The sequence below is a fragment of the Dipodomys ordii genome, unplaced genomic scaffold (assembly GCF_000151885.1).
Source record: "Dipodomys ordii isolate 6190 unplaced genomic scaffold, Dord_2.0 Scaffold18, whole genome shotgun sequence".
NCBI classification, from domain to species: Eukaryota; Metazoa; Chordata; class Mammalia; order Rodentia; family Heteromyidae; genus Dipodomys; species Dipodomys ordii.
Genome location: NW_012267234.1, coordinates 17,600,900 through 17,627,363, shown reverse-complemented (window position 1 = coordinate 17,627,363; position 26,464 = coordinate 17,600,900). Strand labels below are relative to the sequence as shown.

Here is a 26,464-nt window from a genome sequence, read left to right as displayed (position 1 = left end):
CTGCTGCAGCCACAGGCTGGGTTCACTGGAACAACATCGTCCTAACTGGTTTTTCCTTGGGATGGGTTAAAAAAAAAGTGGTTGCCATTTCTTTCCTCATCTTCCCTACAAAAGATGTAGCCTATTTCTCTTCCCTTTGGATTTGAAACCGGCCTTCGTTGCTTTGATCACTGGAAGGTGGCAGAAGCGATGGTGGGTAGCTGCCAGGGGTGGGCTTCATGAGAGATATGATGCACTTGGACTACTCCCTTTGGAAGCCAACCGCCATGAGAGACATCTGATTGGCGGTGAGGCAGCCCAAGAGAGCATATGGAAAGGGGCCACGTGATACACGCCAATGAGCCCAGATGCGTGCGTGCAGCTTTCTTGGATCTTACAGCATGGCCAAATTTCCAGGGGAAAATAACTGAGTAAAATGACCCAGCTTACAACGGCCTGAAGTTCTTGATCTATGGACACATGAGCAGATAGAACGTGTTTGAAGCCCCTTTGTTTGGCCTGGTCTGTTCTAAAGCACCCCTCCCCGCCGGTGGCTGCAGTGGGCACCTGTTACTCAGCAGCCGGCACGCTCATCTTTATTATGTGGAGGGTCTCCTCTTTGCTTCCCGTTGTTCAGAGAGGAACCTTGAAGCTCCATCCTCTGTCATTCTTCCTGCTCATCCTGGAACCTGGCCATTGGCGATCAGAAGAGTCACCGTGCATTTATGGCCTAACAGCTATTCAATTAGAAATGCGTTTATTAATTCAATACCTCTTTATGGTACCCTGATCTGGTGCCAGGGACTCAGCTCTGGGTGGAGGACACAATGGAAACCTCACAGGACTGGGAGAAAAGGCACAGAGTCAGGAAAGAAATGGTATTCTAAAAAAAATCCAAATTATGACAAATGCTGAGCATGGTAAAAAAGCCCCCCCCCCCATACACAGTGTGATAGATAATTAGCCAGCAGGTCCAGGGAAGGCTTCTTTGAAGAGGTCATGTTGAATTCGTTACTTAGAGGGAAAATACGTCCACAGCATTATTCCTAAACCAGGTTCTATTCTTGCAGATAAAAAACATCCAGAACCACTATCTGGTCCTAAAGCCATAGCCACCTTACTCTCTATTTTGCTAAAATACTTCTTTGTTCTCCCTATTCTCCATAACTTGTCTTCCTACCCAGACTCACTGTCGCTGTTTCCAGTCTTCAGCCCCAGCCCCCTAGGTTGCGTTTCTTCCAGACAATCATCCAGTGGCTGACCATGACCTCTTGGTACCAGCCCAAGCTCGGGTTTGAACAGTGAACATTGGCAAACCCAACGTCTAACCACTTTTCATTCCCATGGGGCAATGGGGCAGAGGTCATGACCCGGTATCAACGTTGGAGGGGTTCATTGATTTTTGTTCTTTCTACTCGTTTTATAGAACTCCTGTCAATTGGTTCCCACCCAGCTGAATGAAGAGGTGTCCGGTTTCCATCAGCTGTGGTGGAAAGGGCAGACTGGACTCCAGTGCCCAAGTCATTTGTCAACCGTGGGACGGGTTCCTGGATAGTTTGTGGGAGAAGAGCCTGCTCACGCACCGTGAAAGGCGGGCCGCACCCAGACCTGACAGGCCCTCCCCCCACTCCATCTGGGGACTGGCATAGGAGAAGGCCAATGGGAAATGGTTTAGGAGGGAGTATTTGCATAAACTGGGATTCTGGAATCCAAAAGACGTAACTTAGGGAGCATGGAAGATCGCACCCCAATGAATCTTTGCTCCCTTAATTGTCCACCACAAGAGCCACCTCTGTCATGATCTCTGGAGACATCATGAAATCATTCACATCTATGCGAATGGAGCACAGCTCTTTAGAGGCTGAAGCTACATCAGAGCAGAGATGGGAAATCTGGGCTCTAGCCCCAGATCTCTGTACTGCACCTGTCATTTTGAGCAAGACAGAGAACAGAAAGACCAAGGCTAGATTCACAGTCTATGAAACGGAGACGCCCAAGCACTAATCCTCCATCCACGTCTGCATTTACTCAGTTACTCAGCACCCACCCTGTGGCAGACCCCCTGCCAAGCTGTGGGAGTCAGGGTCGTTAGCTACTGGGCCTCAGCGCCGGGGTGCCAGGGGCATCCTGCTGACAGGAAGGAGAAACTACTGGGCAAGTGGAGTGGTTGGGAAAGGTTGTTTAGGGAAGTTAAGGCGGCTATTTTAGTAGAGGTAATTGGGCCTGCCTGTGGCGTGATGGAGGATGCGAATGTCCCAGTTGAACCTAAGTGTTCATAACAAGCTGTGGAAACAGAAGGCCCAAGAGAGGTGTTGGTTATCTACTTCAATCATTTTAGCTAGAAACGTGTGCCTGACCCTGGGTGTGGTGAGCTGATACCGCAGAGTAAGGCCAGCGGAGAGGGGAGCTAAGAGTGAGGCTCAGACCCAAGCTCGGTTTCCCCTGGCAGTTGCTCTGCAAGTTGTGAGATACCAAGCTCATCACTTGCGCCGTCTCTTACCTCTCTGTAAATTAGATACTGGATCCAATAACGGGCAGGGAATATCAGCATAGCACCCGTCTCTGAGACAGAGGTTGGGAGATGTGTAGGGGCCCTCCATCCTGCTCTTCCCTATCTCTTTCATCTTGAAGAAGTGATTCAACCTGTAATTCAACCTAGATTTGAGTCTTTGGTAAAAACAACTAGATTTTCAAGATGGTAGATCTTCACATTTGTTGATGGGCCATCTTTTCAGAAGGATCCACTGTCTGGGTAATATGGCTAGTTTTCTTTAATTCTGCCCAACGAATTTGTGACAGAATTCATCAGCTCAACATCCCTCTTATATGAGAAGTATTCATGATTAAAGGGTCATGATAACATAGGAAGCTGACTTGTTGGTGAGGCTTCCGGAAGTTCTAAAGCCGTAGCTCCTTTGGAATTTGTGGGCATCTGATTCTTGGATTCAACTTTCAAGTGAGTTAAATAGCTGCTCACCCCACAAAGCATGAGCATCCTGTCTTTGAGTTCTGTCGGAGGTGCGCTGTGGTGCGCTGTACCTTATGCATCTTGAGAGGCCTCCTGACCAGCCTGTGTTGCCCTCTGACCAGCTTGCCCTGGGACTGCCCGGTGCATGACACCCTGGCCGGCGTGTGTGCCCACGCCTGCTCTGAGCGATGTCATCTTTGAAGAGCTGCATCTCCCTGCGGTGACCTGGGCGGCGACGGCGGACTCTCACCCACTTCCAATTTCAGCAGCCATGGCGCTGGACAGTTCTTCATGCGCGCAGGTGCGTGCTCACTCTGGCTCTAGGAAGATCCTACCTTGCGCTTTCCTGAGCAGGTCCTTCTTCCCAGGCCTCCCCTGACGCATGGAGGAACCCGTTCTCCATAGAGCCTGGGGCGCCTCTCAACGCCTGTGGAGAAAGGCTCTTCCTGTCTTTCAGGAGGCGGACGGGGTGTGACTCCAGTAGGCATTCTGGAGCTTGCTCTGAAGTCCTGACAAATGGAAGGAATACATCCCACTGCATGCAGGAGCAACCTCAATAACACACTTGCTCTGGCTGGCTTTGCCCCTTTCCGGTCTCTCTCCCCTCTCATTTCCTTCCGTGTGGCAGACAACCTCCAGCAGGAAGGGCCTGTGCCCAAGTCTCGGTCTCAGTTCTGCTTTCCAGGGAACTCCAAGAAGGGGGCTGCAGCCCCCGGTGCATCTATCCTTCGGCAAAAATGGATTAACACAGAGCAGGAGGCTCAGTTCAGGCAGAGGGAAACAAAACAACAAAGCAAAGCAAGAACATTTGCTAGCAAAGGCTGGTGTGAGATGCGAGGAGCTGGCCTCTCATCAGCAGACAGCTCCGGGGAGGTCGGCGCACTTCGGCAGCAATCCTTTCCTCCGACTGCCTGTTTGTTTTTAGGACGGGCCCGGATGCTAACTTCAGCCATTTTCTCACTTGCCATGTGTGACACAAGGCCCTTTCTTCTCTTTCCTACATGTCTAGCTCCATTCTGGAGAGACACTGGTGCTGGAAGAACATGATTATGGGAGCGTCGTTACTGCTTCTCCCTGTGTGGCGGGAGGCTCCGGGGAGGGGCTGGCTCCACTGGTGTCCCCCATCCACCGTGGCAGGAGCCCCGGCCAGAGCACTGTCTAAGAAGCTGCACTGTGCAACGAGCGAGACCCAGAGAACACAGTCTCTGGGGAAGATTATCAGACATCTGTGTGTTGGAACAGAAAACCATCACAGGACAAAACACCATTCTAGAAGAAGCTTCCAGTGGCACACAGGAAAACTCAAACTTGTATCATGCAGAGGCTTTGGCTCCTGGACCTCTTCACCTAACGCGTGAAGTGAATCCCCAGCTTTCTGGGCTACTACAGCCAAGATGGTGGGCAGAGGGTTTCAGAGTTCTGTAGTTTTGTCTCACAAAGTGGAGGAGGCCCACGTCTCCCTAAACCCAACACACAGCCCTCAATGGACACATTTCAACATAGTACGTTTGCATTTTTAAGGCAATAAGTATTTCATGGGCTCATGAGTATTTTGGGTGGGGGAGGCATGTGTGGCTCACAGCTATAACCCTAGCTACTCAGAAGGCTGAGATCTGAGGACCTCGATGGCAAAGCCAGCCCAAGCAGCCAGATCTGTGAGAATCTCATCTCCAAGGAGCCAGCAAAAAGACAGAACTGAAAATGGGGCTCAGGAGCACCTGGAGCGTGGGAAGCACCGAGTTCAAGCCTCAGCCCCGGCACAAACTAAGTAAGGAATAAAAGCGTTCTTATTTTTACAGATAAAGTTGCCTGCGAACAATGGCAATCTAAAACACACCTAAAAAATGCAGGACACGCCCTCTACCCCGTGCTGCTCTTTCCAAATGTAGGGATGAAGGCCATGGCTGCTGTGTCCCAGGGAGGCACTGCTGGTCTGGCCACTAGGGGGCCGCAGACCAAGTGTACAGGTTGGTGAATGTGTCCAGTGAACGCACAGCACCATCAGCAGGGAGGTGAGGATTCACACGGTCATCACCCGGAAGACGACCACCAGGTCCATGTATGTATGTATGTATGTATGTATGTATGTATTGTTGGTTGTGGGGCTTGTCCTGGGTGCCGTGTCTGAGCTTTGTGTTCAAGGCTAGCAATCTACCCCTTGATCCTCAGCGCCACTTCCGGTTTTTGAGGTTCATTGGAGATAAGAGTCTCATGGGGACTTTTCTGCCTGGGCTGGCTTTGAACTGCAATTCTCAGATCTCAGCCTCCTGAGTCGCTAGGGTTACAGGTGTGAGACACCAGCACCCGGCCACCCATGAGGTCCCTCAAATTCTCGACCTTTCTAGAGATTTCCAGAGGTGACCTCTGCGTATTGCTGTCCTTCATCTACCCAGACATTGTCCTTCTTTGTGTGTGGCTTCTTCTACCCAGTGCCGTGTCTGTAGATTTCCGCCATGCACTAGAGCCCAACACCATTTCTTTCCTTACTCCTGTCTGTCTTAGGTATCATTCATATTGGCTCGTTTGTACATTTGTGTCTCTTTAGGTGTGTGCATATGTACATTTGTTTTAAAGTATATATCCAGAGGTAGGCCTCCGCTTCGGAGGGCAGGAGCTCTGGTTTCTGCAACTCTGATACTTGGTGGTGTTCTCTGAGGTGTTTTTCCTAAATCTTTTTGGTGTGTGTGTGTGTGTGTGTGATTAATATATCTGTATAATCTCCATATGGTTTTAATTTCCATCCTTGAGAACCAAACGAAGTTAAAACATTTTATATGTTTAGGATTCTTGTACAGGTCCTCATGGAGTGTTAAAATTCCCTTCCTCATTCTCAATAGTTTTCTCTGCCATGTATATATATATACACACACATATGTATATAAATATAATATTTTCTTTCCCTTTCTTGTTTTCATGGCCTGATAAATGTAGGTTTTCTCTTCCAGTGAAGCCTCATTTCTTCATGTTTTCATATGTTTCTAAGAAAGATGCTGTGTAAAGTCTCTTTCTTTCAATGTTTATGTCAGCTCTGTTGTGACATGAACAGAAAGGTGGTTCTGTCCTTCAGAACGGAGTTGAAAAGGGCTTCACTTTTCCTGACAGATATTACATAACTTGGTGTTCATCTTCTTTAAAAGTTTGTTAGAATTCACAGTGAACCATCTGGCCTTGGGATGTTTCTAGGCTGTGGAGTTTTTATTTAATAGATGTAAGACTATTCAAATCGTCTACATCTTTTGTATGTGTTGGGACATTGAGTTCTTATATCTTCTAGAGGATTTGTCAATTTTCACTTACAATGACTTTTATAAATGTTTTCACAAGACCCTTTTGTACTTTCTATACTTGGAAGATCGCTGGCAGGGTTCGTTCACATTCCATGCCTGGCTAACTGTGCCTTCTCCCTTTCTTTCCTTGGTTGCCCTTTCTTGGGGTTTATAGTTATGAGTCTTTCAAATAACCAAATTACAGCTTATTGATTATTTCCCATATATATATTCCTATGTCGTTGACTTCATTATCTCCTTCCTTTTATTTTCTTAGAGATAAATCTGCTATTCTCTGAGTTACATGTGCATTCAAGGTTATGAACACTTCCTTCCCATTATCTCTCTTCTATAAGCTTTATGTCATATTGTCATTATGTCCCATTCAAATGTATTTTCTGTTTTTTGCTATGATTTCTGATTTTAACCACAGACTATTTCCTAGTACACTGCTTGGTTTCTAAGCATGCATGGATCCTCCGGCTCATTTTGTCACCGATTCCTAGTTTACATCCAGACTGGTGGGACATATGCTCTGTCATGATTTCTGTCTTTGGGAATTTGTTGAGATGGGTTTAGTGGTAGAGTGCTTGCGTAGCATGCATGAAACCCTGGGTTCGATTCCTCAGTACCCCATACACAAAAATAATAATTAATTAACACCAAACCATGCAAAAGTCAGATATAATCATCTTAAATTGAAATGTATCCAATAATGTGTATAAAAATAATGAATATAAAAGTAGTAGGAACACTTTTGCATCTCTCTTTGTGATAATACTTGTTCCTTAGACTCTAGTTTTTTTTTGATACTACCATGGCCATATTGACTTATTTTTGGTTAATATTTATATAATACATTTCTTGAAATCCTTTAACTTTCAGTCTTTGCGTTTTTAAGTCACACCTACACATCTCTACATTGATTTCAAATCCAACCTGACAAATTTTGCTTTTAAACAGAGTATTTGAACGTTGCATTCCTGGGTTCTTATGTACTTCCCCTTACCTGGGTAAATAATCTCATTACTAACAAATCCTATGCACATCGTCCTAAAGTCAGTACATCTTCTGATAACAATCAGAGACACTGTCTAAAGCGAGAATGCATAGAAAGTACAAGAAAGATGCAATGGAGTAAGGAAAACTGAATCCTTTTAATACCCGTGGAGACCCTGTATTAAGTTAATGACACACTTTGAGTGGTCAAGTTACAGACCAAGCCAGAAACCGCCACCACTGGACATTTTAATGACACAAGACATGGTCTCCCAGCCAGTCTGTCTTTATTAGACAATATCATTCAGTTTTACTTGTTGGGAGCATCCTAAGACTCTTGTATACCGTTTCTCATTCACCTCTCATAAAACCTCTAGTAGGTTAGCACCATTTTTATTCCCATTTCACTGACACAAACAGTTAAGGCTTAAAAACTAAAAAGAATCTGTCCCAGTTTCAGAGCTGAGAGTGACAAAAGTGAGTCTGACTGGGGTGGCTGGGCTGTGAGATGCCCCTCGTCCACAGCCCCTCCCCTGTCTTCCCATGTGGAAAAAGAATCATCAGGTATCTTTAGACTGTAGGCCAATCTACACAACCAATTTCCTTCCCCAAATAGCATTTTATAAAATGTCTTTTTTATTAATCATTGCTGATGGCCTGTCCTTTCTATTTTCTTATTTAAGATTTTATTTCTGAAAGTTCCATTTTCACTTTCCTAAATGTTCTTAAATGTTTTATGAGTCTTTGTAGCATATTTTCTATAAAAAATATGGATTGCAGCTTTCTTCCGTGTGTGGCAGTATTCAGGAAGAGATGAAAATGTATGACCCTGAACTGTTAATCTCACATCTTGTTTCTACAGGGTACAGTGCTTTTTCTTACCAAAGAGATGTTGACAGTTTGGATTTATAACAATGCATCCAGAATCCTTGAAGTTTTATAACGGAAAATAATGTATCATTAGGCACTGAGGGAGGATAATGAGGCATTTACTAGTTCTTGCTCATTTCGGTAAAGGTTTCTAGAAATAAACATTAACTCGTGTGTACTTGGCGTATGGATCATTCATGAAATAAGCAGAGAATGCATGATATAGTTAGCTGTGTGAATTATTCCTCTATTAATTATTCATGTTTCTAATTTATCTAGCCATTTGGCTTCCCTTATAATACCTGAATTATTCTCATTTCTATACAACAGGCCTCAACAAGGACAAAGTCAACCTCCTCCAAAACAATTAAATGGCTGACCAAAGGAGGTTTGGTCAAAATAAATCACACAAAGAAGGCATTTCTAAAAAAGAGGGATGTATCTCTCAGGGGAAACAGTCATTTTAGTTTTGATCTTAGTTTTCCCTCGGGGATTTGAAAACATCCTCTGTAATGGGGACATAAATAAAGCAGCAGTTACTAGGAGCTACAGCTACATCTGGCCACAGAGAGAAGGAGGCTCAGATCCAATACAAGTGGCCAGGAAGCAAAGCTTTGCTGTGCAACCTCACTTCATAGCAACCTAACACATTACAACGCACATTAGCAATGTAATGGGATTCAGACCCGAAAGTACATCATATTTCTGTAGCATTGTTTCTACGACGGTTAATTACACTTTGAACAAGAAAAGAAAAGAAAGAGAAAGAAATAGATTCATACAGTATTCCTTTGGCAAAAAAATATACAGTAAGTCAAGAGTTGACTCCATTTACATCACAGTTCTAAGCCTGGTCCTCATTCCTGTAAGCCACTTATACCATCTCAAGACAGAGAGGTGGAAGGGTCCAGATCATTCTAAACAAACTTGGAGAATGAGGTAAGCCGTGGTAGAAGAGCGGGTGGACAAAGCTCAAGACAGATGTTACACACTGGTCAGAGACTTGTTGTAGGCGACGGGGAATTGTGGGTAGCTGGACAGGGATTGCTTAAGGCACGTGGAACATTTTTAGAATGGTGTTCCATGTGAGAAGCAATAAATTGAGGATAAGTAATTAGCAAAAAGGGCAAACACCTGTACAGAGGAAAGAGGGAGTTGACACAGTTTCATGAGCACGGATGTATCCGTCATGTTCCTCACGCCTCCTCCCTTCTCTTGGTTTTGGTGCTAGTACTGGGGCTCTGGTTTGGATTGTTTTGCTCAAGGCTGGTGCTCACCTTGTGAGCCATGCCTCCTCCGCTCTGGTCCCCAGAAACCCTCGCTTGTACTTGGAACTCTCTACTTACGCTTACTGAAGCTGGCCTCAGTCAGTGTATTATTGAAGATACCTGAGCTGATTTTTGGAATCTCAGGTCTCTCACACAGGGATCCCAGAGCTGTGAAAGTTACAAATCACCACACAACACTATCAGCATTACAGAGAAGAAAGTGGCCACTTTGGGGAGGGTGCACTGTGTGTGCAAATCCTATTCTCCAGCCTAAGACTGGTTGGTGTGCAGACATTTCACATGCGACTATTCGGCCAGTCTGAGTCTACCCAACGGTCATAATGCCTTCAGCTCGTCTTTCTCTATTTTGACAATAAGGATGCAATGTTTTAATGCTTTTTCAGAGTCTGAGGACAAAGCATGGTTGAAAAAGCCTTCTAGCTCTGTATGACCTTGGGGAGGTCACACACATCCATGGAGTCCATTCAGCTGTAAAATGAAGGTAACCATACCTATTTTGTAGAATTGTGGCAAGATCTGATGACTTCATAGGAGACCACAGAGTGGCCCCAGGCCCAGAGAGAGCTTAATAAATGTGGGCTAGAGATCCACATTAGGAAGGGCAATATTCAGTCCGTCTGTGGCATTTGTTTAGTCATTAAGTGCCAGATACTATGTTAAGTGCTCACTTTGTAACAACAAACCAATCAGTGAGCCTCCAGGCATCCATTTTGCTCTTTCTAATAAGACCAATAACAAAATCATGACATTTACATAAGAACTAAGAACTATAGAACAAATTGTTTTGCATTTATTTTTCTTTGATTCAGGTTCTGAGACTTCTTTCTTACACTCTCCCAAACAACACATGCACTTGGGCACACTCACACACACATACAAACACCCACACACTTCTTTAGAGAAATATCCAAATGCTTGCATGAAAGAGGAAAGCACAGATAACAAGGTAAGATTGTGCTCTTAGGAGCTCTGCCTTGCTAACCAGGGTCATGGAATAGAATGGCAGGCATGTCTCAATTATCTGTGTTAATCAGGGTTTATGAGAAAGAACATGGGAGGAAGAAAATAATACATCCTGATTAGCTGGCTCACCCTTCACAGTGGAGGTCACAGAGAATAGATAAATAAAAATCCAAAGCGGTATACACAGGCGCCCCACGTGGGAATGGAGGGGAGCAGGTGGCCCTCAGAAAAAGTCTGCTTAGTGCTGTTGAGTCATTCCGCCCGTCTCTCGGAGAAGCAGAGTGCTTGTGGCTCCAGGTCTGCAAGGAGGAGAAGTTGCAGCAAGTTGTGGTTGACGGGATGAAGGGTTCGGTTGACAGTGTGCACGTCTTGTCAATGGAATCTGCCACAGGAAGATGGAAAGCCGGATGGACTATCTGATTTCCACAAAGACCTGGGAAGCCAGAGAAACTGCAGCCCACAGACAAGGAGCTCCTTCTTGGATCTCAGGCTCCATCTACTCCGATGTCTGGAGTCCCCTACTGGAAGGTTCCACAAACTTCCCTCTAAAGGCTAATAAGCAGAGCTCACGACTGAAGCCATTGTGGGAGGGAAAGATAAAATGAGCTCTACCCACTGAAGGCTACCTGGAGATTAAGCAGGGTGCTTTGGAATTGTTGCTTGAAAAATGTTCCCAACTTTGGAGCCTCCTGGGTGTGGAATGGTGCTGGAAGAACTGTTGGGTCCCCAAACTGTACTTGGGGAGTTCTGCTGCTCATAGCTCCAGACACTGCTATACTCACCTATCTGTAGAAAACCAGATTACCAAGAGCTTTAGACACCATCTTCACGCATTTGCAATTTCTCTGCTCATAGTTAGGTCAAATGAAGTATATAACATGATGTACATGGGTTCTAATCAAAGGTTTCCCCACTTTTATTGAAAATTGATCTTTCTTCATATGATAGAGAAAAAAATAATGAGTGGTGGCAAAATTTGTTTTCTGCTAAAAGTAAAAGCAACTCTTACATTGTGCTGATCATGTACATATAATAGTTGCTATTTGCTTTGCTACTTCTGGCCTTATTTGGAAACACACAAACAATTCCACAAGCAAGAGTTCCAGCTGTGGGCCTCCCTAGGATCTAGACAATGTTACTATTGGCTTTTCAGGTAGCACCCCTAAGGCTTATGTATTAGAAGGGAAGAGAGTGTTACTTTTTTAATAGCTAGGAAAAAAGAGGAATCAACTACCATAATATCAGGCCCTGGGATGGGTTCAAAGTGCTCGCTGCAAAGAGGAACTGCTTTGGGATGAAGAAGAGGTTTTGAAAAGTAAGGCTTTGTCTTAACCTGGTTTCTTTCAAGATGGAATTAAGATTCATCTCAGACTATTCAAGAATAGCAGAGGGTGTGGGTTTATTTTGGAACTGCAACTGTTAATCATATGTAAACACATCTTACCCTATTCAAACTAGCCAATCAAGGACAGATTGTGAATCTGAGCTCAACCAATCTGAGCAGAGGGGTGGGACCTTTTGCCTTAGGGATTTATAGAGAGCAGCCTGCCTGTTCTGTGTCATTGCTTGCCAGATGTTTGGTTGATGGTGCATCCTTCTGCAGAAGTAAATTTTGCTTTGCTGAGATTAAAAAAAAAAAGAAAGAGTGCTTCCTGCATGTTCTTGGAATATCTTGAGACCAGAGGCTCTGTCTGAATAAGCAATTGAATTGAAAATGGCCCAGGAGGAGAGGCAAAAGCCCACAGATGTGAACCCTTTACATGTGGTTGGAGGAGATACGAATGCCCCAAATGCTGGGTTGGCCAAAGTTGAATACGTGACGCACTTTCCCTTCCCATTTTCTGCCTGATTGTCGTGCATGGGCACCAGAGAATGCAGCGGTGAAGTTCCTGGTCTCTGAGTACTTCTCGCCAGGTCCTTCCTCCTGAGAAATAAGACCCAGACACTCTCACAGCCCTAGGAGACATTTATATTCAGAAACTTAGTGCTGTTGCCCGGATAGTCTATTTTCAAAGATTCTGTTCAGGAAGAAAGGCTTGCTAAAGTGTCCTGACACCATGGGGCTTGTCCACTACTTCAAGTTTTCCTCAGGAAGGCTGCTTTTGCTAGCCACTCTGAGCATGCTTCATCACTTCAGCTCAGACAAGAGCAACCAGGCTCTCTGCAGGGCTCATGGCAGCCAAGACTTCCATAGGACTGGCCCTCAAAGTTCTCTAAAACACATCGTCATCCCTTTATTTACATCTAGAATCCACTAGCATTTGACTTATGAGGATTATAAAAGGGTAGAAGCACAGCCAAGAGCCTCGAAAATGTATGTGTCATCCCATCGATTGTATTTTCCCACAGACAGCTGGGACAGCCTGACTGACAATACCAGCAAGCCCCACATGCCTATGGTGGGCCTGGCTGCAGCCCTCGCAATGGACAGGGAGAACGTGGGTTTCAGGCCTGGGCCTCCCTGTAACCACTTCTGTGGATCTGCCACCTGTATCTGTGAGTCTGTGCATCCCGACTTACAAAACCAGAATAGCACCACCTCTTCCAGGCACTGGGATGAGGCATGCGTCAGATAATGCACATGGAAACAAAATGGGAGATCATCACTCATCACATATAAAGGTAAGACATCTCCCTTAGGCTTGGGATTACGAAGACAACAAGACTCCTGGCTTGGAAACAGAAGACTTGCACTGTTTCTCCTTTGAGGAGAGGCTCCTTTGTTAAAAGACTCCATCCAGGGGGATTTTTTTTCTTTTAAGTGTCATGATAATACCAGGCTTGTCCACCTACCTCATTTTCTTTGTTTAGTTCTGGATTCATTTTTGTTCCTAACAACTTTAATATTTTTTCTCGCATGCTCTCCTAGTCTCTGATCGATAGCAGAGGAACAACGGCAGGGCTGTACTTGGACTGTGATTGGATGGCTGATGAGATTGTATGGACTGTGATTGGATGGCTGATGGGATTGTATGGACTGTGGTTGGATGGCTGATGGGACTTTGTAGACTGCAATTGGATTATTGATGGGACAATGTCCAATGAGAAGGCTCAGCTCTATTCTGAATTCCACCTCTTACTATCAGAGGAAGAGGCTCAGCCTTCCTTCCCCTGGGCTTCTTCCATGTCTGTGAAATGGGTAGAATGGTCTTCCTCCTCCCCTGGCATGGGGGAACCACATGGACCAGAGGAGCAGGTAAATGTAGGAGACTGACTAAGGCCATTGCTGGTGTATGCTGGATGCTACAGTCCCCATACAAAATTTCCTGTAGAACTTGGAGCAGCCCTGACCAACAGGCAGCCAGGTGCTGGCTGTGACCAGGGATATCAGGGAGCGCTATGATCACCAGCTGATCTACATTGCTTGGGCTGAGGTGTTCTGTGAACCTAAAACTCACGCTGGGTTTCAAAGAGGACAGGAATAAAAAAGGAAACGAAAGTACGTCGTTAATAATGTTCACGTTGATTACGTGACAAATGGTATGTTAGACATATATATGGAACATCTATACCTATAGCGTTAAGTACAATATGCCATTAAAATTGACTTCCCCTGTTTCTTTCAACGTGCCTGAGAAAGTTTCAAATGCCAAATGTGGCTCACAGGGTACTGGTTGGACCATATTGCTGTACAAAATGAAATTCACAGTTTTCCCAAGCCAAAGGGAAGCTAGGTCCAGTTATCTATACTTTCTGTTAGATCAGTTATTTTTCCCCAAGCATTTCAATTAAAATTAATCTTCAGAATATAGTTTTTGTAGATTCAGATCCACAAAGCAATCTGTTATCTACTTAAATTAATGAATCGAAGGATGTCTTTTTTTTATCTATATCTGAATAGCACCCCAAAGCTAAGAGCTATAAACATGACAATTTAGGCATGTGTCAAAAAAAAAACAGCCTAATACCCTATTTAAGACCCAATTCTTAGATTGGTATAATAATTTTCAAGCTGTATATTTTTTCCAATTTGGATGACAGTTAAACGGATACTAATTTTCTTTAAAAGTGACTGAAGAGGCTTGGCTATGGAGAGCAATAATTCACAGATTTTTTAAAGTGATTGCACTTGTTAAATCAGCACCTATTAAGTTTCTGCTTCTTTAACTCATTACTTCTTTACAGTCACAGTAAATGCGCAGACTGGTCCTCTGCTGGGATGTTTGTAAAACATATTTCATGCAAGCAAGATCAATATAATTGACCAGTGCTACAGACTCCACATCACTCCCAGTCAGCCTGATAAGGACTTGAGACAAGCTAATTCATTTTGCTTAGCTGGCTATTCTGCTCTACCTGGGATAGTATAGACACAAAGTCAAGCTACACACGTCCGGCGTCTCAGAGAGTAGCTGGAGTAATAACCAAAAAAAACAGGAGGCAAATGCTCAGCTAAAGTCTTGCTCAGTAACAAGTGTACAGATGCATTTTGGTCTAGAATGTGTATTCTAATAGATATGATAGAATCATTGGTTACTGGGTACCTGGCCTGACACTTTTTTTTTTTTTTTTGGTGGTGGGCGCTGTCCCTCAGCTCTTCAGCTCAAGGCTAGTGCTCTACCACTTGAGCCACAGAGCCTTTTCTGCTTATGTGGTGCTGAGGAATTGAAACAAGGGCCTTAGGCATGCAAGGCAAGCGCTCTACCACTGAGCCACCTGCCCAGCCCAACATGGCACTTTTTTATTGTGTATATCTGATTATGGAATCCTCACGGTGCCGTGGTACCCATTTCTTATATAGATGTGGTGCTCTATGCAGCCAGTGCATAGGAAATGTGTGATCTGGAGGGAGTCTGGGGTGATTCCAGGTTAACAGTGTCTGAAGGTTTGGATAAACACCCTCAGAATGTATGTCAGTAGTAATGGGTGCCCTGGGCCTCTGCTTTAGGGCTTTGTGACGAGGTGCTAAGGGATGTCTTCAGGGTGCTATCGATGAAATCCGAGGTTGCGGCCAGTTGTGGGGATGAGCACCATGCCTCACCCCCAGCACTGTGTGAGCCTCACTTCATTACTGTGGGCTTCTAGGCAGTTGGTAACATATTTCATATTTTTATTTAAAAAATTAAAACAGAAGCAGCAGTTTCTGCGAGTGGTTGCTTCTCTGCCACTCTTCTTGTTTTACTTTATTTGAGTTTGGAACTCTTCCCGTCCTGATGCTTGAAATTATATTAGGGGCCAAAAATTATGTCTTTTAAAATTGCATGTTTGCAGTGATGATAAACAACTGAGATAAACAAGCCTTAAATTTAACCTTTTCCATTGTCATCATAACCTTCTCTGTTTTGACTTTTTCAAGGATTCTTCTAATGACCAGAATGGATCACAGCCATTATTATTATTCTGCATTTAATTTGAGCATCTTGATTAGGAGTCCACCTTCCTTTATTGGATCCAGTTTTACCTGCAATTGACTTCCAGTAAAGATGTGCAAATTGCTCTTAATTAACTTTTAAATACTGCCAAGTCTTCTGGTGTTTATTAAGTGGACTCAGAGAAATAAGAGTCTCCTCTCCAGGAAGTTGAGTCATTGAATTGAATAGAATAGGCAGGTTGGCATGGGGACAGTGACAAAGCAGAGTCACCCGTGACCCTGAATCCTCCACTGGGGTGCAGAAGAACGGATCACACTTGTGTGGGGTGAGGAGGGGGCCATCTCAGCTTTCCTCATTCATTTGCGGAACACACATTATGGACCTGGCTTTGACAGGCTAATCCCGAGGAACAACGGCCCTTCCCAGGGCACGTAAGCATGCTGGTCACGGCGAAGAGCTGCGCGGGTGTCAACGCTGACGCCCCAGAGCACTCCTGAGAGGCTGACACCCGGCGGGCCCACGTCACCTCCGAGGAGCTGGAGAAGAGGCCAGAGCGGCACTGGGATTTCCGCCACGGCGGCCTGCCTGGGTGCTCTGCTAGAAGACCGGCCCAGCCACACGTGGCTGCCGTGGGGGAAAGCCTGGCCCTTCTTAGAGGAGCTTGAAGGGAAAGACCTCTTGGCCAGGAACAGACAGGTGTTCCCGAAGAAGGGAATTCTCCGCTAGTCCTGCGTATCATTGGAGCTGGCCAGGTCAGCTGGTGCTGGCTGCCGGGCGGTGGGGGCCCAGTGGAGGGGATGTGGTCCAGACAGAACAGTGGCCAGCCAGAGGGGATAGGCAGGCCGGCCCCCCTAAGGGGCCTCGGGGCTGGTGCTGAAGGAGGCGGAGCTCTGAACGGAAGTGAGGTCATTGTCCATTCATTCATTCGTCAAAAGCATTGACTGAGTTCTGACCCTGTGTCAGGCACCGAGGGAGGCTGGGTTGGTTGGTTTGTTTTGAAGGGGGTGGGAGAGGGAGTCTTGCCTTGGAATGGGGGGACAGGGAGGCCTTGGGTCGGGGGAATGACATCTCAGAACAATGAGCCATTTGAATTCCCTGCCTGGCTCAAAGCATGTAAATTCTACAAGTGCCCAGAGCCCGGGCTTCCAAATTCAAACCAAACTCAGTATGGCTGCTTCGGTTCCCTGATATTCCTTCCCAGCCTGACTTCATCGGGCTCTTTAATTGATGTCACAGCTCCGTGACATCGTCTGTATTTAGGAAGATAAATAAATTGATAGATAAGCCAGTTGATTAATTACCAGTGGGTCTGGGGAGGGAAAGGCAGGCTTCAAAAGGATAAATCTGGTTTACAGGTAGGTAAAGACATCTTGGTGCCAGGAATGGAGCACAGGGAAACACACACACACACACACATGCACACGCACACGTGCATGCACACACATACACACACACACACACACATACATGCGCTCGCGCGCACACACATTTTGCTTGTCGAATGGTGGAAGGCATCCTCACTCTGCCGGGAGAAGGCAGACTGCCTTTGTGTGCTCAGGTCATGACCACGTTCTGCGGCTCCAAGACCCTTTGTGCATGGGATGGATGGGTAACACTGCTGCCCTCCATTTCAATCACTCAGCCTGGCAAAAGCCAAGCATTAAACTACACCCTGGCTCGCTCAGATCTACAGGGATTGTACACCACCCCAGACAGAAGCAGCGTGAGATGCGGGGCAGCTCATTAACAATGCAGAAATCACTCAAGAGTATAATTAAGCCATTAACAATGGACTTCCAGGCTCAGGCTACAGACTTTCCAGGTGACACAGAGTCACAGCAGCAGGTAGAAAGAAAAGAGGCACTGGGGGCCTGCGGATGACACGCGACTGTGCGGTCACTGCTGTGTCTCCCCGAGGACATGCGCTGATGTGAAATCAGACTGCAGTCGGCTTGGCTCTGGGGCACCACCCCGCCCCCATGTTCGCAGATGCCTTCTCTCCCCTTCCTTGACTGCTCTCCCTCTCCTGGCCCGGGTCTCGACTGCTCTCCCTCTCCTGGCCTGGGTCTCCACTTTGGCCTCATGGTCTCAGTGCAGGCACTAATGCTCTCCCTCTCCTGGCCTGGGTCTCCACTTTGGCCTCATGGTCTCAGTGCAGGCACTAAACCCGCACTTCCTCTTCCTGCCTCTCTCAGAGACTCTCAGCGGCTGTGGCGCGCTGTTCTGTGCTCTGCCCAGTAGAATGGGCGGTGGTGTGGCCTCTACTTGTATTCCTGTTTCAGAGCCGAGGATCTCAGAGCACTGAGTGATCCACCAAAGTCACACGCGGGTAAGTGGTATCGTGGGAAGGTGGACTTCTTCATGCTAATACCAAAGTAGCGTGTTAGGTGTTCTTCCTAAGTCCTCAGGTGTTCTTCCAAACACTCTAAAAGCCCACAATGCCCGCTAATCCCATCTCTATCAAGATATCCCAGCAGCCCCAGGGTGTGTGTGTGTACTCCCCCACACACATCTCACTAGACATCCTTACCACCCCACTCCTTTCTTTCCTGATCCCATTCACATCCACCTTCTGGGCTACACAATGTAGAATCATCTAGACGCCGCAGCTGGGCTCTCTCTCCAGTCAGTGCACATCTTATACTTCTTGGCTACCCTGCAGCTCTATTCATGAGCTCTTTTCTCCACCCGAGGGCAGTGACAGCGGCCACGCAGGGCCCGGGCCCCTGGCTAGCCAAGGGTCAGCACAGTGACGAGTGTCTGGACAGAGAGGCGAGCAGGCAGTCTACTTCCTGACCCTCAATGGTCAAGTGGAGGCCGAGGTCTCCAGGCTGCAGGGAGGGGGTGGGTGACACCCCACAGGATGCTGTGGGGGTTAGAAATCATGTACGTTACAGCGCACATGGAGATGTCCACGGTCTGAAGTATCACACAAAGTGTCCCTTAAATGAAGGAAACCAGCGGTGGCCGCTATTGTCGCTCTGGGTACTTCCGTCCCCAGTGGATGTCCAGTGGCTGTTTGCATCCTGCCTGTTTCCCCACTTAGGAACTCGGTGGCTCCTGTGGTCCAGCCTGTCAACGTGTCCTCTTCCCGCCCGCTACCTGCCTGCTTCCGCTCAGCATCTCCCCGCCGGCCTCTCCTGGGATTCTGGGGTAGGTAGGGGATGTGCACACCAACATCCGAGGGCAGCCAAGAGATGCTGTGCTCCTGGCTGCCAGTGAGATGCTTTATACCCTCAATGCAAAGCTGCATCCTTAGCCCCAAAAGCCTGGGTGGAGGAGGGTGCACGGCTCAAGGAAGAGAAATGGAAATCTGGAGCCAGGATGCTCAGGGGATGCTCGGCTAGCTTCCACCGTGGAAAGAGACAGAGCTGGAAGAGTCCTACATGGGCGCCCAGCATCTTCTCGGCTGGGTCTCGGGCCCCGCTTGGGATGGCTGTCATGTTTGTGGGAACGGCCTTTGCGCTATGCCCCAGATTTCAGGGCCAGGCAACAATGGGGCATCCATGTCAAGAGGAGGAGCTGTGGAGCCACACTGCCGGGTCTGAGCCCTCAGCCCTGACACGTGCTTGATTCACAGCCCAGGCACGGGAGGTGCCATGGCATCTCTGTCCTCTCCAGAGAGACGCTGAAGCTAACAGCATGCGGGGGAGGTGGGGGATGAGGAGACAGGGAAGCAGGAGAGAGCACTGGACTCGGAGCGAGCACCATGTCAGTGCTGGCTCTGGTCATTACTGAAGTTCACCGCTGCAGCATCGGCTGAGTGCTGCGTGTGCTGTTCCATCCAATCCTCCTGGAGGCCCCGGGATGTCTATTAGCACCCTCTCTCTATGGATGACAAAACCCCACACCAAGGACGGTCCCAGCGGAACAGCTACCCGCCCAAGGCCGTAGAGTGTGGGAGAAATCCTTTCCTGCAGGCAACGGCATACCGCCCCCACGGGGCGTTCTCCCCTGCCCCCCATCCCGAAGACCAGGGAAGGGTGGCGTGGCATCAGGAAGAGGCAAGGATTCAGGGTTCCTTGTCACTGTGTCACCCGGGGCAAGACCCCCGCCTCTCGCTGCCTCAGTACACAGAGACGTGCACCCCATGGTTGCCGGCAGGTTACCAGAGCCAACAATAGACGCGCACAGGAGTAGTACCAGGTACACGGGTGGCGCTGTTCTCCCTGAGCTCCTCCCTCATCCACGGGCGCAGAGCTCCTGTCCATTCCCCGCCCCCGCCCCCGGCCTAGTACATTAACCACCTGCGCATGTCCGAAGGCTCTGAGCCCACGCACCACACTCCCACCAATCTTCCTCTTTAAGGCTGCAACCTGCTTGGTTACACACAATAGGACCATACAGAGTACCAAGGACATATGTGTAACCAAAGTCTACTCTCTTTAGAGGGGCTCTTTTTGCTATTTTTCTTATTCTCTCTCTCTCTCAATCATGTCCTCATCTGGGCATCTGCACAAGGGCCGTTTCCAAACCACACAAAATCACCAAGACGGAAGAAGAGCGTCCGGTCCTGCTGGAAGCTGGCCCACAGCACAGCTTGGCCGCCTCTCCGTGCTTCGCAGGGAGCAAGCAAACAATCACAGCCAAGTTGTGTCCACAGTGTGTGCAGACAGCGGCAAAGGAGAAACAGCCGGAAGGGGCTCTGCTGCGGCAAAGCACCTTGCCTGGCCTCAAGAGCAGGGGACAGACTGGGAGACTGGAGCCAAGCCACAGAGCCTACTCTTCTTGTCCCGCACAGCGGCATTTGTCCCGACAAGTGCTCAGAACCCTTCCAGCTCTCGTCCAAGCAACGCGATCTGACCTCATCTTTCCTGACACGAAGATGAACCCTGAGCTGTGCTGACTGAGGGCCCTGTGCACATGCTCAGCCCCTCGCTGCCCTTCTCCTCGGCCCTCCGCAGCATTTCTCTGTTCCAGAGCAGCGCTGGTGCCATGTATCTCGGCAACTGTGTTCTTTTGGTTATTTGCCGCGTCATTTAGTCACAAGTTGGTGAGATGCTGAGAAAACCGCGGTGGCTAAATAAGAGGAACACTTGCCTTTATGGAGTCCATCGGCGTCCACACCGGTCTCCGTGTACTCACCAATACCTATTTTCTGTGAAGCTATCAGGGCCACGCCGAGCCGAGCCGAGCCTCGAGGCCTCGGGCTGCCCTTCACTCAGAGTCACAGATGGTAAAGGGAACCGTGGGGTTATGGAATAGGTCCAGTCTCTTCATAGCAACGACTTTCTGGCCTTAGAAACCTCTCTCCCTGATCCACGGACGGTTCTGCCTGCACTGGGAAGGATGCTCAGGGCAGGCCACCTCAGCCACGAGCCCAGTGATGGGGGAACTACACCCAGGCCACCTGGTGCCCCCGGGGCCTGTGAAGCAGGATGTCTTTCTCGAGATCACAGTGTTGGCAGAAGCCTGTGCTCACGTTGTCTGTCACCCTGCCCTTAACTGTGGCATCCTGCTTCATCCACCACCAGACCACGCTACAAATCAGCCAGGGTTGGGGCAGATGGAGAAAGGTCATGTGAACCAGGGGCTTCCAAAGATGAGGGTGGCAGGCAGGAGAGCAGGCGAGAGATGCCAAGCGGGGCACCTACTGTTATCAGGGCTATTCTTTTGTAAGAATCTTTTGGAAACTTCCTATCATCAAAGGCAAAAGACCTAGAGCGGCTCAGGCCAAAGGTCTCTAGGGGCCCAGATGGCAGTCGGTGGCACTCCTCAAGTGTGTGCCCACGCCTGGGGAGTGGGAAGATGAGCCACGTGGGCATCTGCAAGAGAACGGGCCCTGCTGCGCAGCAGGGCCAGCGGCCTGAGCAGTGACTGCCTGGCCTCACCCAGCTCTGAGAGGCCCCGCCTGACATCTGCCCCGAACCTGCTCCCCCATCTCTGACAAGTGGTGTGCCTGGAAGAACCACCCATCTTTGGCTCCCGGTCGGGTGTTTAGGTGGAGGGGACTACCTCAGCCCTGACTTCAGGGAAAGACACATGACCCAGGTGTGTCCAGCTAGAGAGAGTGTCTCAGGGGGACAGGGCACTTAGCTCAGAGACGGGCATGGAATCCAAGGAGAGCCAATGCAATGCAAATCAGTATCCAGCCTTTTCTGACCTTATTGGGAAGAGATTCTCTCAGGCAATCGCAGGGAATACAGAGCCATGGGATGGATACAAATCAGAGCTACGCCGTCCTGTGGGCACCAGTGTGAAGCCGTGAACAATGCTGGCAAGCGATCATCTATGAACTGGTCAGTTCCTGTGGTCCCTCCTCTCGCCATTTTTTGGGGAGTTGTATCTCTGCCATTTGTAGTCACGATAATCAAAAGTGCATTGGCCAACGCAATAAAGACCCATTTCCACATGAGACAGACAATGTGCTTTCCTCACAGATGCAGCTTAGGCCAAAACCTTACCTGCCAGGAGCTCTGGATGTCCCTCCCTCCGACAATCACGAGCTCGGCCATGTCCTCGGCGTGGGGAGTCCTGGCATGGACGAACAGGGTCCGACCCACCGCGCTGACGTTCCTCAGCGGCACTAAGCCGCCATCGGCATTCACCTTGAAGTGGGGACTGGAGACCTCATAGCGCAGCTGGGCGTTTCCCTGACAGTCACTGAAGGTCACTGGGAAAAAGGAGACACAAAGAGCGTGGGTAAGCTGGACAGCTTACACTTCACTACTTCTAACCCCAGAACTGCCTTCATCCCCTAGTGAGCCACTTAACACTCAGTGGCTCTGTGCTAGGAGAATTCAGGAAAGACACAACCTTTCCACTCCGTGGCTTTGATCACTGGCTCTGGCCAGTCACAGGGACCTCTCACCGCCATCTTTCCCAGGGTAAGTCTTCATCATTCTGCACCATTCAGCTCCAAGATGCCCCATGCTCCGCCGCTTCTTGTACAAAGGGCTTCCCATAATATAGCATTGTATAAATATGTCTAATTTATGTGTGTTCCTCACCAGAGTCAGGGACAGAAGTGGCATCTGAATTTTTTTTTTACTTATCTCTACATCTCCAGTAATAAATGTGACACATTTTTATGTGCATGCGGAAGGCCATCGATAATGATCCCATCCAAAACCACTCTGCAAGCAAAACGATGCTGTGTGGTAGGGGGCTTCGGGGGAGCTGTGAGCAGGAGAGGTTGCAGGTGAGGCTGAGCACTGAGATGAAGACCTTCTGCGACCTCCTGACTCGGTTAAGCCCAGTCGTAGAGATGGATAAGGGATGGAGAACTTGACCATGAGCACCTGGCCCTGTTCCATTCTCTCAACAGCACGCGGCTTGGACTGGGTGCTCAGCCATGTCTGTTAATCTTTCTCCATAATCCCATTAAAGTTTATCGGAGCCCAAAGCATAATTGGGACCTGTGTGTGCGCTGAAGGAAAGATGCTTGGACGAATGCCTGCCATTCACTGAGTGGTTCCAGGTGCCCAGCTCTGTGTCCAGGGCTGCGCATTGCCTCCTGCCTCCCAGCCTCCCAGCGAGCCTCATTTTCAGCAGCTCCTCTGGGCTTTTGTTTTTCCATTACCTATGCCCCTAAGAAGCCTCGTCAGACATTTTGTTTTCATAATCACCACCCTCTTCTAAGGCCTTAAGATCACAGATGACCTTATGGAATCTTACATCACAGTTGTACTCATGTCTGCCTGCCCATTGCATGCATATCTTACTTTGTTCCTTTATGTACACCGTTTCTCCTCTCCGTAAGAACTGATTTCATCCCCTCTGGTTACAATAGAGCACTGCCGACTGCACAAGGAGAGAGCGAGAGAATGCCCCCGATCCGATCTGCCTGCCTCGGTAAACCTGAGTTCTGGGTGCTCCATTTCCTAGGCACGGATGAGCAAGAAGAAAAGGGGTGGTTTCTTCATCTCAACTCCATTTGGCATCTCTCAAATCCTTAGTGGGCACAAGAGGTGCCAGGCTGAGACCCTATTTCTATTCGGAGTCACAGGCCCTCAGACAGTACAGCCCAGCCCTCTTCCCACCCATACCAACTAGCTGACAGCTCCAAGGGTCCTTGCTTCTCCTTTCAAAAAATGCCTTTATTATTATTATAAAGGGGATATACAGAGGGATTACAGTTACATACATCAGATCATGAGTACAATTCCTTTTTTGTTGTTGTTGTTGGTCATGGGGCTTGAACTCTGGGCCTGGGCACTGTCTCTCAGCTCTTCAGCCCAAGGCTAACACTCTACCATTTGAGCCACTTCTGGTTTTCTGGTGGTTTATTGGAGATAAGAGTCTCATAGACTTTCCTGTCCAGGCTGGCTTTGAACCGTGATCCTCAGATCTCAGCTTCCTGAGTAGCTGGGATGACAGGCGTGAGCCATTGGCACCTTATTTACAATTCCTCTTGCACAGTGTCATCCCTTCCCTCATTCTCTCCCAGGCCCACTCCCCCATCTCTACCCGCAGGTCGTCCAGTTCACCTTCAACGCGGGGTGTAGCGAGCCCCACCGCGGCACCTGTTCACCATTTTTCCCTTGAGCTCTGTGCCTCCCCCCAGCTCAGAAGCAGATGCTTTACACGGGAAATGTTCTTCTCAAGGCTGATATCTATGACATCCTCAGGGGAGTACTTAAAAGAAAAGCGATACCTGCCCCCTCTCTCTGGAGATTGTGACCAACTCAGGCTGGGTTAGGATCTGAGCACCAGCATCCTGCAGAAGCGCCACCGATGAATCAAACACATAATATGCTAAGCACCAGGACCTTAGACAATACACTTTCAGGGTGCCAGGACTCCACGTTGGTTAGCTACGACTGAAAGGGAGTGGAGTCCTGGGGCCTGGCACACCAGGAGCTGCTGTTCTGCACGCTTGGGAAGGCAGGCAGGATGTCAGATGCTAGTTCTGAAGGCCTTCTCTGGTCCTTGCTCAGACAAGCTCTACCTCTGTACCCAGTTCCTTCCACTGCCAGGGCTAGTAACACCGCCTTCCTTAGAGAACAGCGCCCTCCAGAGGCAGAAGAGAATGCTACATGGGCCTCCACGGGCCGAACCCTCAGGACAGAGCTAAGTTCCACAAATGTGCGTGATTATTGATGTTCTCACGATCCCCAACACTGGGAGGGCTGCCTCTTCCTTTTCCCGGTGTGGCAGTCTTCTCCCGGCTGGCTTTCCGCCTGCTCCATGCCCTTCTCCTTGTTTCTAGGCGGGCACGCTTGCTCAGGGCTGCCGCCTGTGCCGCTACCATGGAGATGACACTAGAGGAAGCCAGGCTCGGCGGACTCCGGGTCAGCCTTGTCCACCTGTGAATCTCTTCACGTCCCTAGGTGAAATTCTAACTTCCTTCCTCATGTGGGCAGCTACGACGGAAAAAAGACCTCAACGGAGACTCAAAAAAGGTGTTCTGAACAATTTCCAAATGGGTTGTTGGCAAAGACAGCTTCATGGAAATGCAGGCTATGATTCTTTTTCTTTTCTGAAATGCTGACAGTTGGGATGAGCCTTAAGTCACCTTTGCATGGCTCCTCCCACCGTGGCCCTCACAGCCATTCACGGTGGGCACCGTCTGCCTGACCCTCTCATCCCCGGCCTCCTGATTGGCTGGTAGTATAGTATGAGCCACTAATGCCTGGCACTCCAAATGCAATTGTCTAATATGTGTCAAAATAAATTGAGTTCTATTAGTAAAAACTGGGTCCTTGGATCTACTAAAACCTTTGGAGTAACATTTATTTGTTGCATCCTAGAAAGGGCTGGCTTTGGGACTATGCTCCTCTCTGCTCATCCCTCATCTAGAACAATCCATACATGGCCCCCACCCTAAACAGTTTATAATGACAGCCAGATATCTGTCGTGAAATGCATGTAGTATCAATGGTGAAGAGTAGTCAAAGACACAAGTCCCAGCAAAGCACTTAGGCTAGCAACTTTGGCACTATCTAAATGACCGACTGGACACACAGGAAGAGTAGTTCATCAGAGCAGAATCACCATGCTTTACAATCTTACCTTATATTACTGGTTAAGAGGAGCAAATGGAGGGACCACCCTGCATCATGATCTCATTAGCTTTGTTGATAGCCCCAGACAGTGTGTGTTTGGAGGTATAGGGTTCAAAGAATATATTTAAAGGTAAAATTGAATAGCTTCTGCCTATTTTAAAAAATGCTTGTTTCTATAGAGACAACCTTGTACATAGCTGAAGAGGACACTGTGGATAACTCAAACAAAAAAAATTCTTATAAACATTTAAATTTGTGGACAAATATTTGAAACCTCCACTTGAGGGGACAATGGACTGTCCAGGCTATTCTGAACCTACTATTAACTTCTCCATGTACTTTATCGTGGTGGCATTCAAAATTGCTTCTAGAAAGAAAAGAAAGTTATACATATAATAAAGCCTACGTGGGAATTTATTGAATCGGTCGCATAACATCATTCTTTGAGATAATCTTAGAGCACCCCAGGAGAAAAGAGGGGAGGTGTGACCCCCCCACCTGGGGGAAAATGCAAATTAGGCAAACGGCACCACTCAGCGTTTCAATTATGTTTTCAGCGTGTCTCCACTCAAAATGTCCTCTGGGCTTAATGCAAATGTCACAAAAAGACAAACTTTAGCTGGGAGACAAAACCACACTGGAAATGGGAAGTTTGGCACATGAATTAAGGGGGCTTCATCTTCCTGACCTTGATTTTATTATGTCTTTCTAGTTTTCTTTTCTTTTGAACGTGGTTCTTAGGGATGAAAATCCAAAAAGCGTTAGATCTGTTACCATCTTGAAATATGTGAAGGAGCAAATTAAGCTGCATTATGATCCCAGGAAATATTAACATGCAGATGGATTTAATTTTATCTGAAGAATATGGAAC

The 26,464-nt window shown here is 47.9% G+C and overlaps 1 protein-coding gene across 1 annotated transcript in view; it reads right to left on the bottom strand.

Moving 5' to 3' along the window:
- Cdh13 (cadherin 13) overlaps window positions 1-26,464 on the bottom strand; it is a 739,646-nt gene that overhangs the window by 417,062 nt on the left and 296,120 nt on the right. The gene's annotated exons all lie outside the window — the stretch shown is intronic.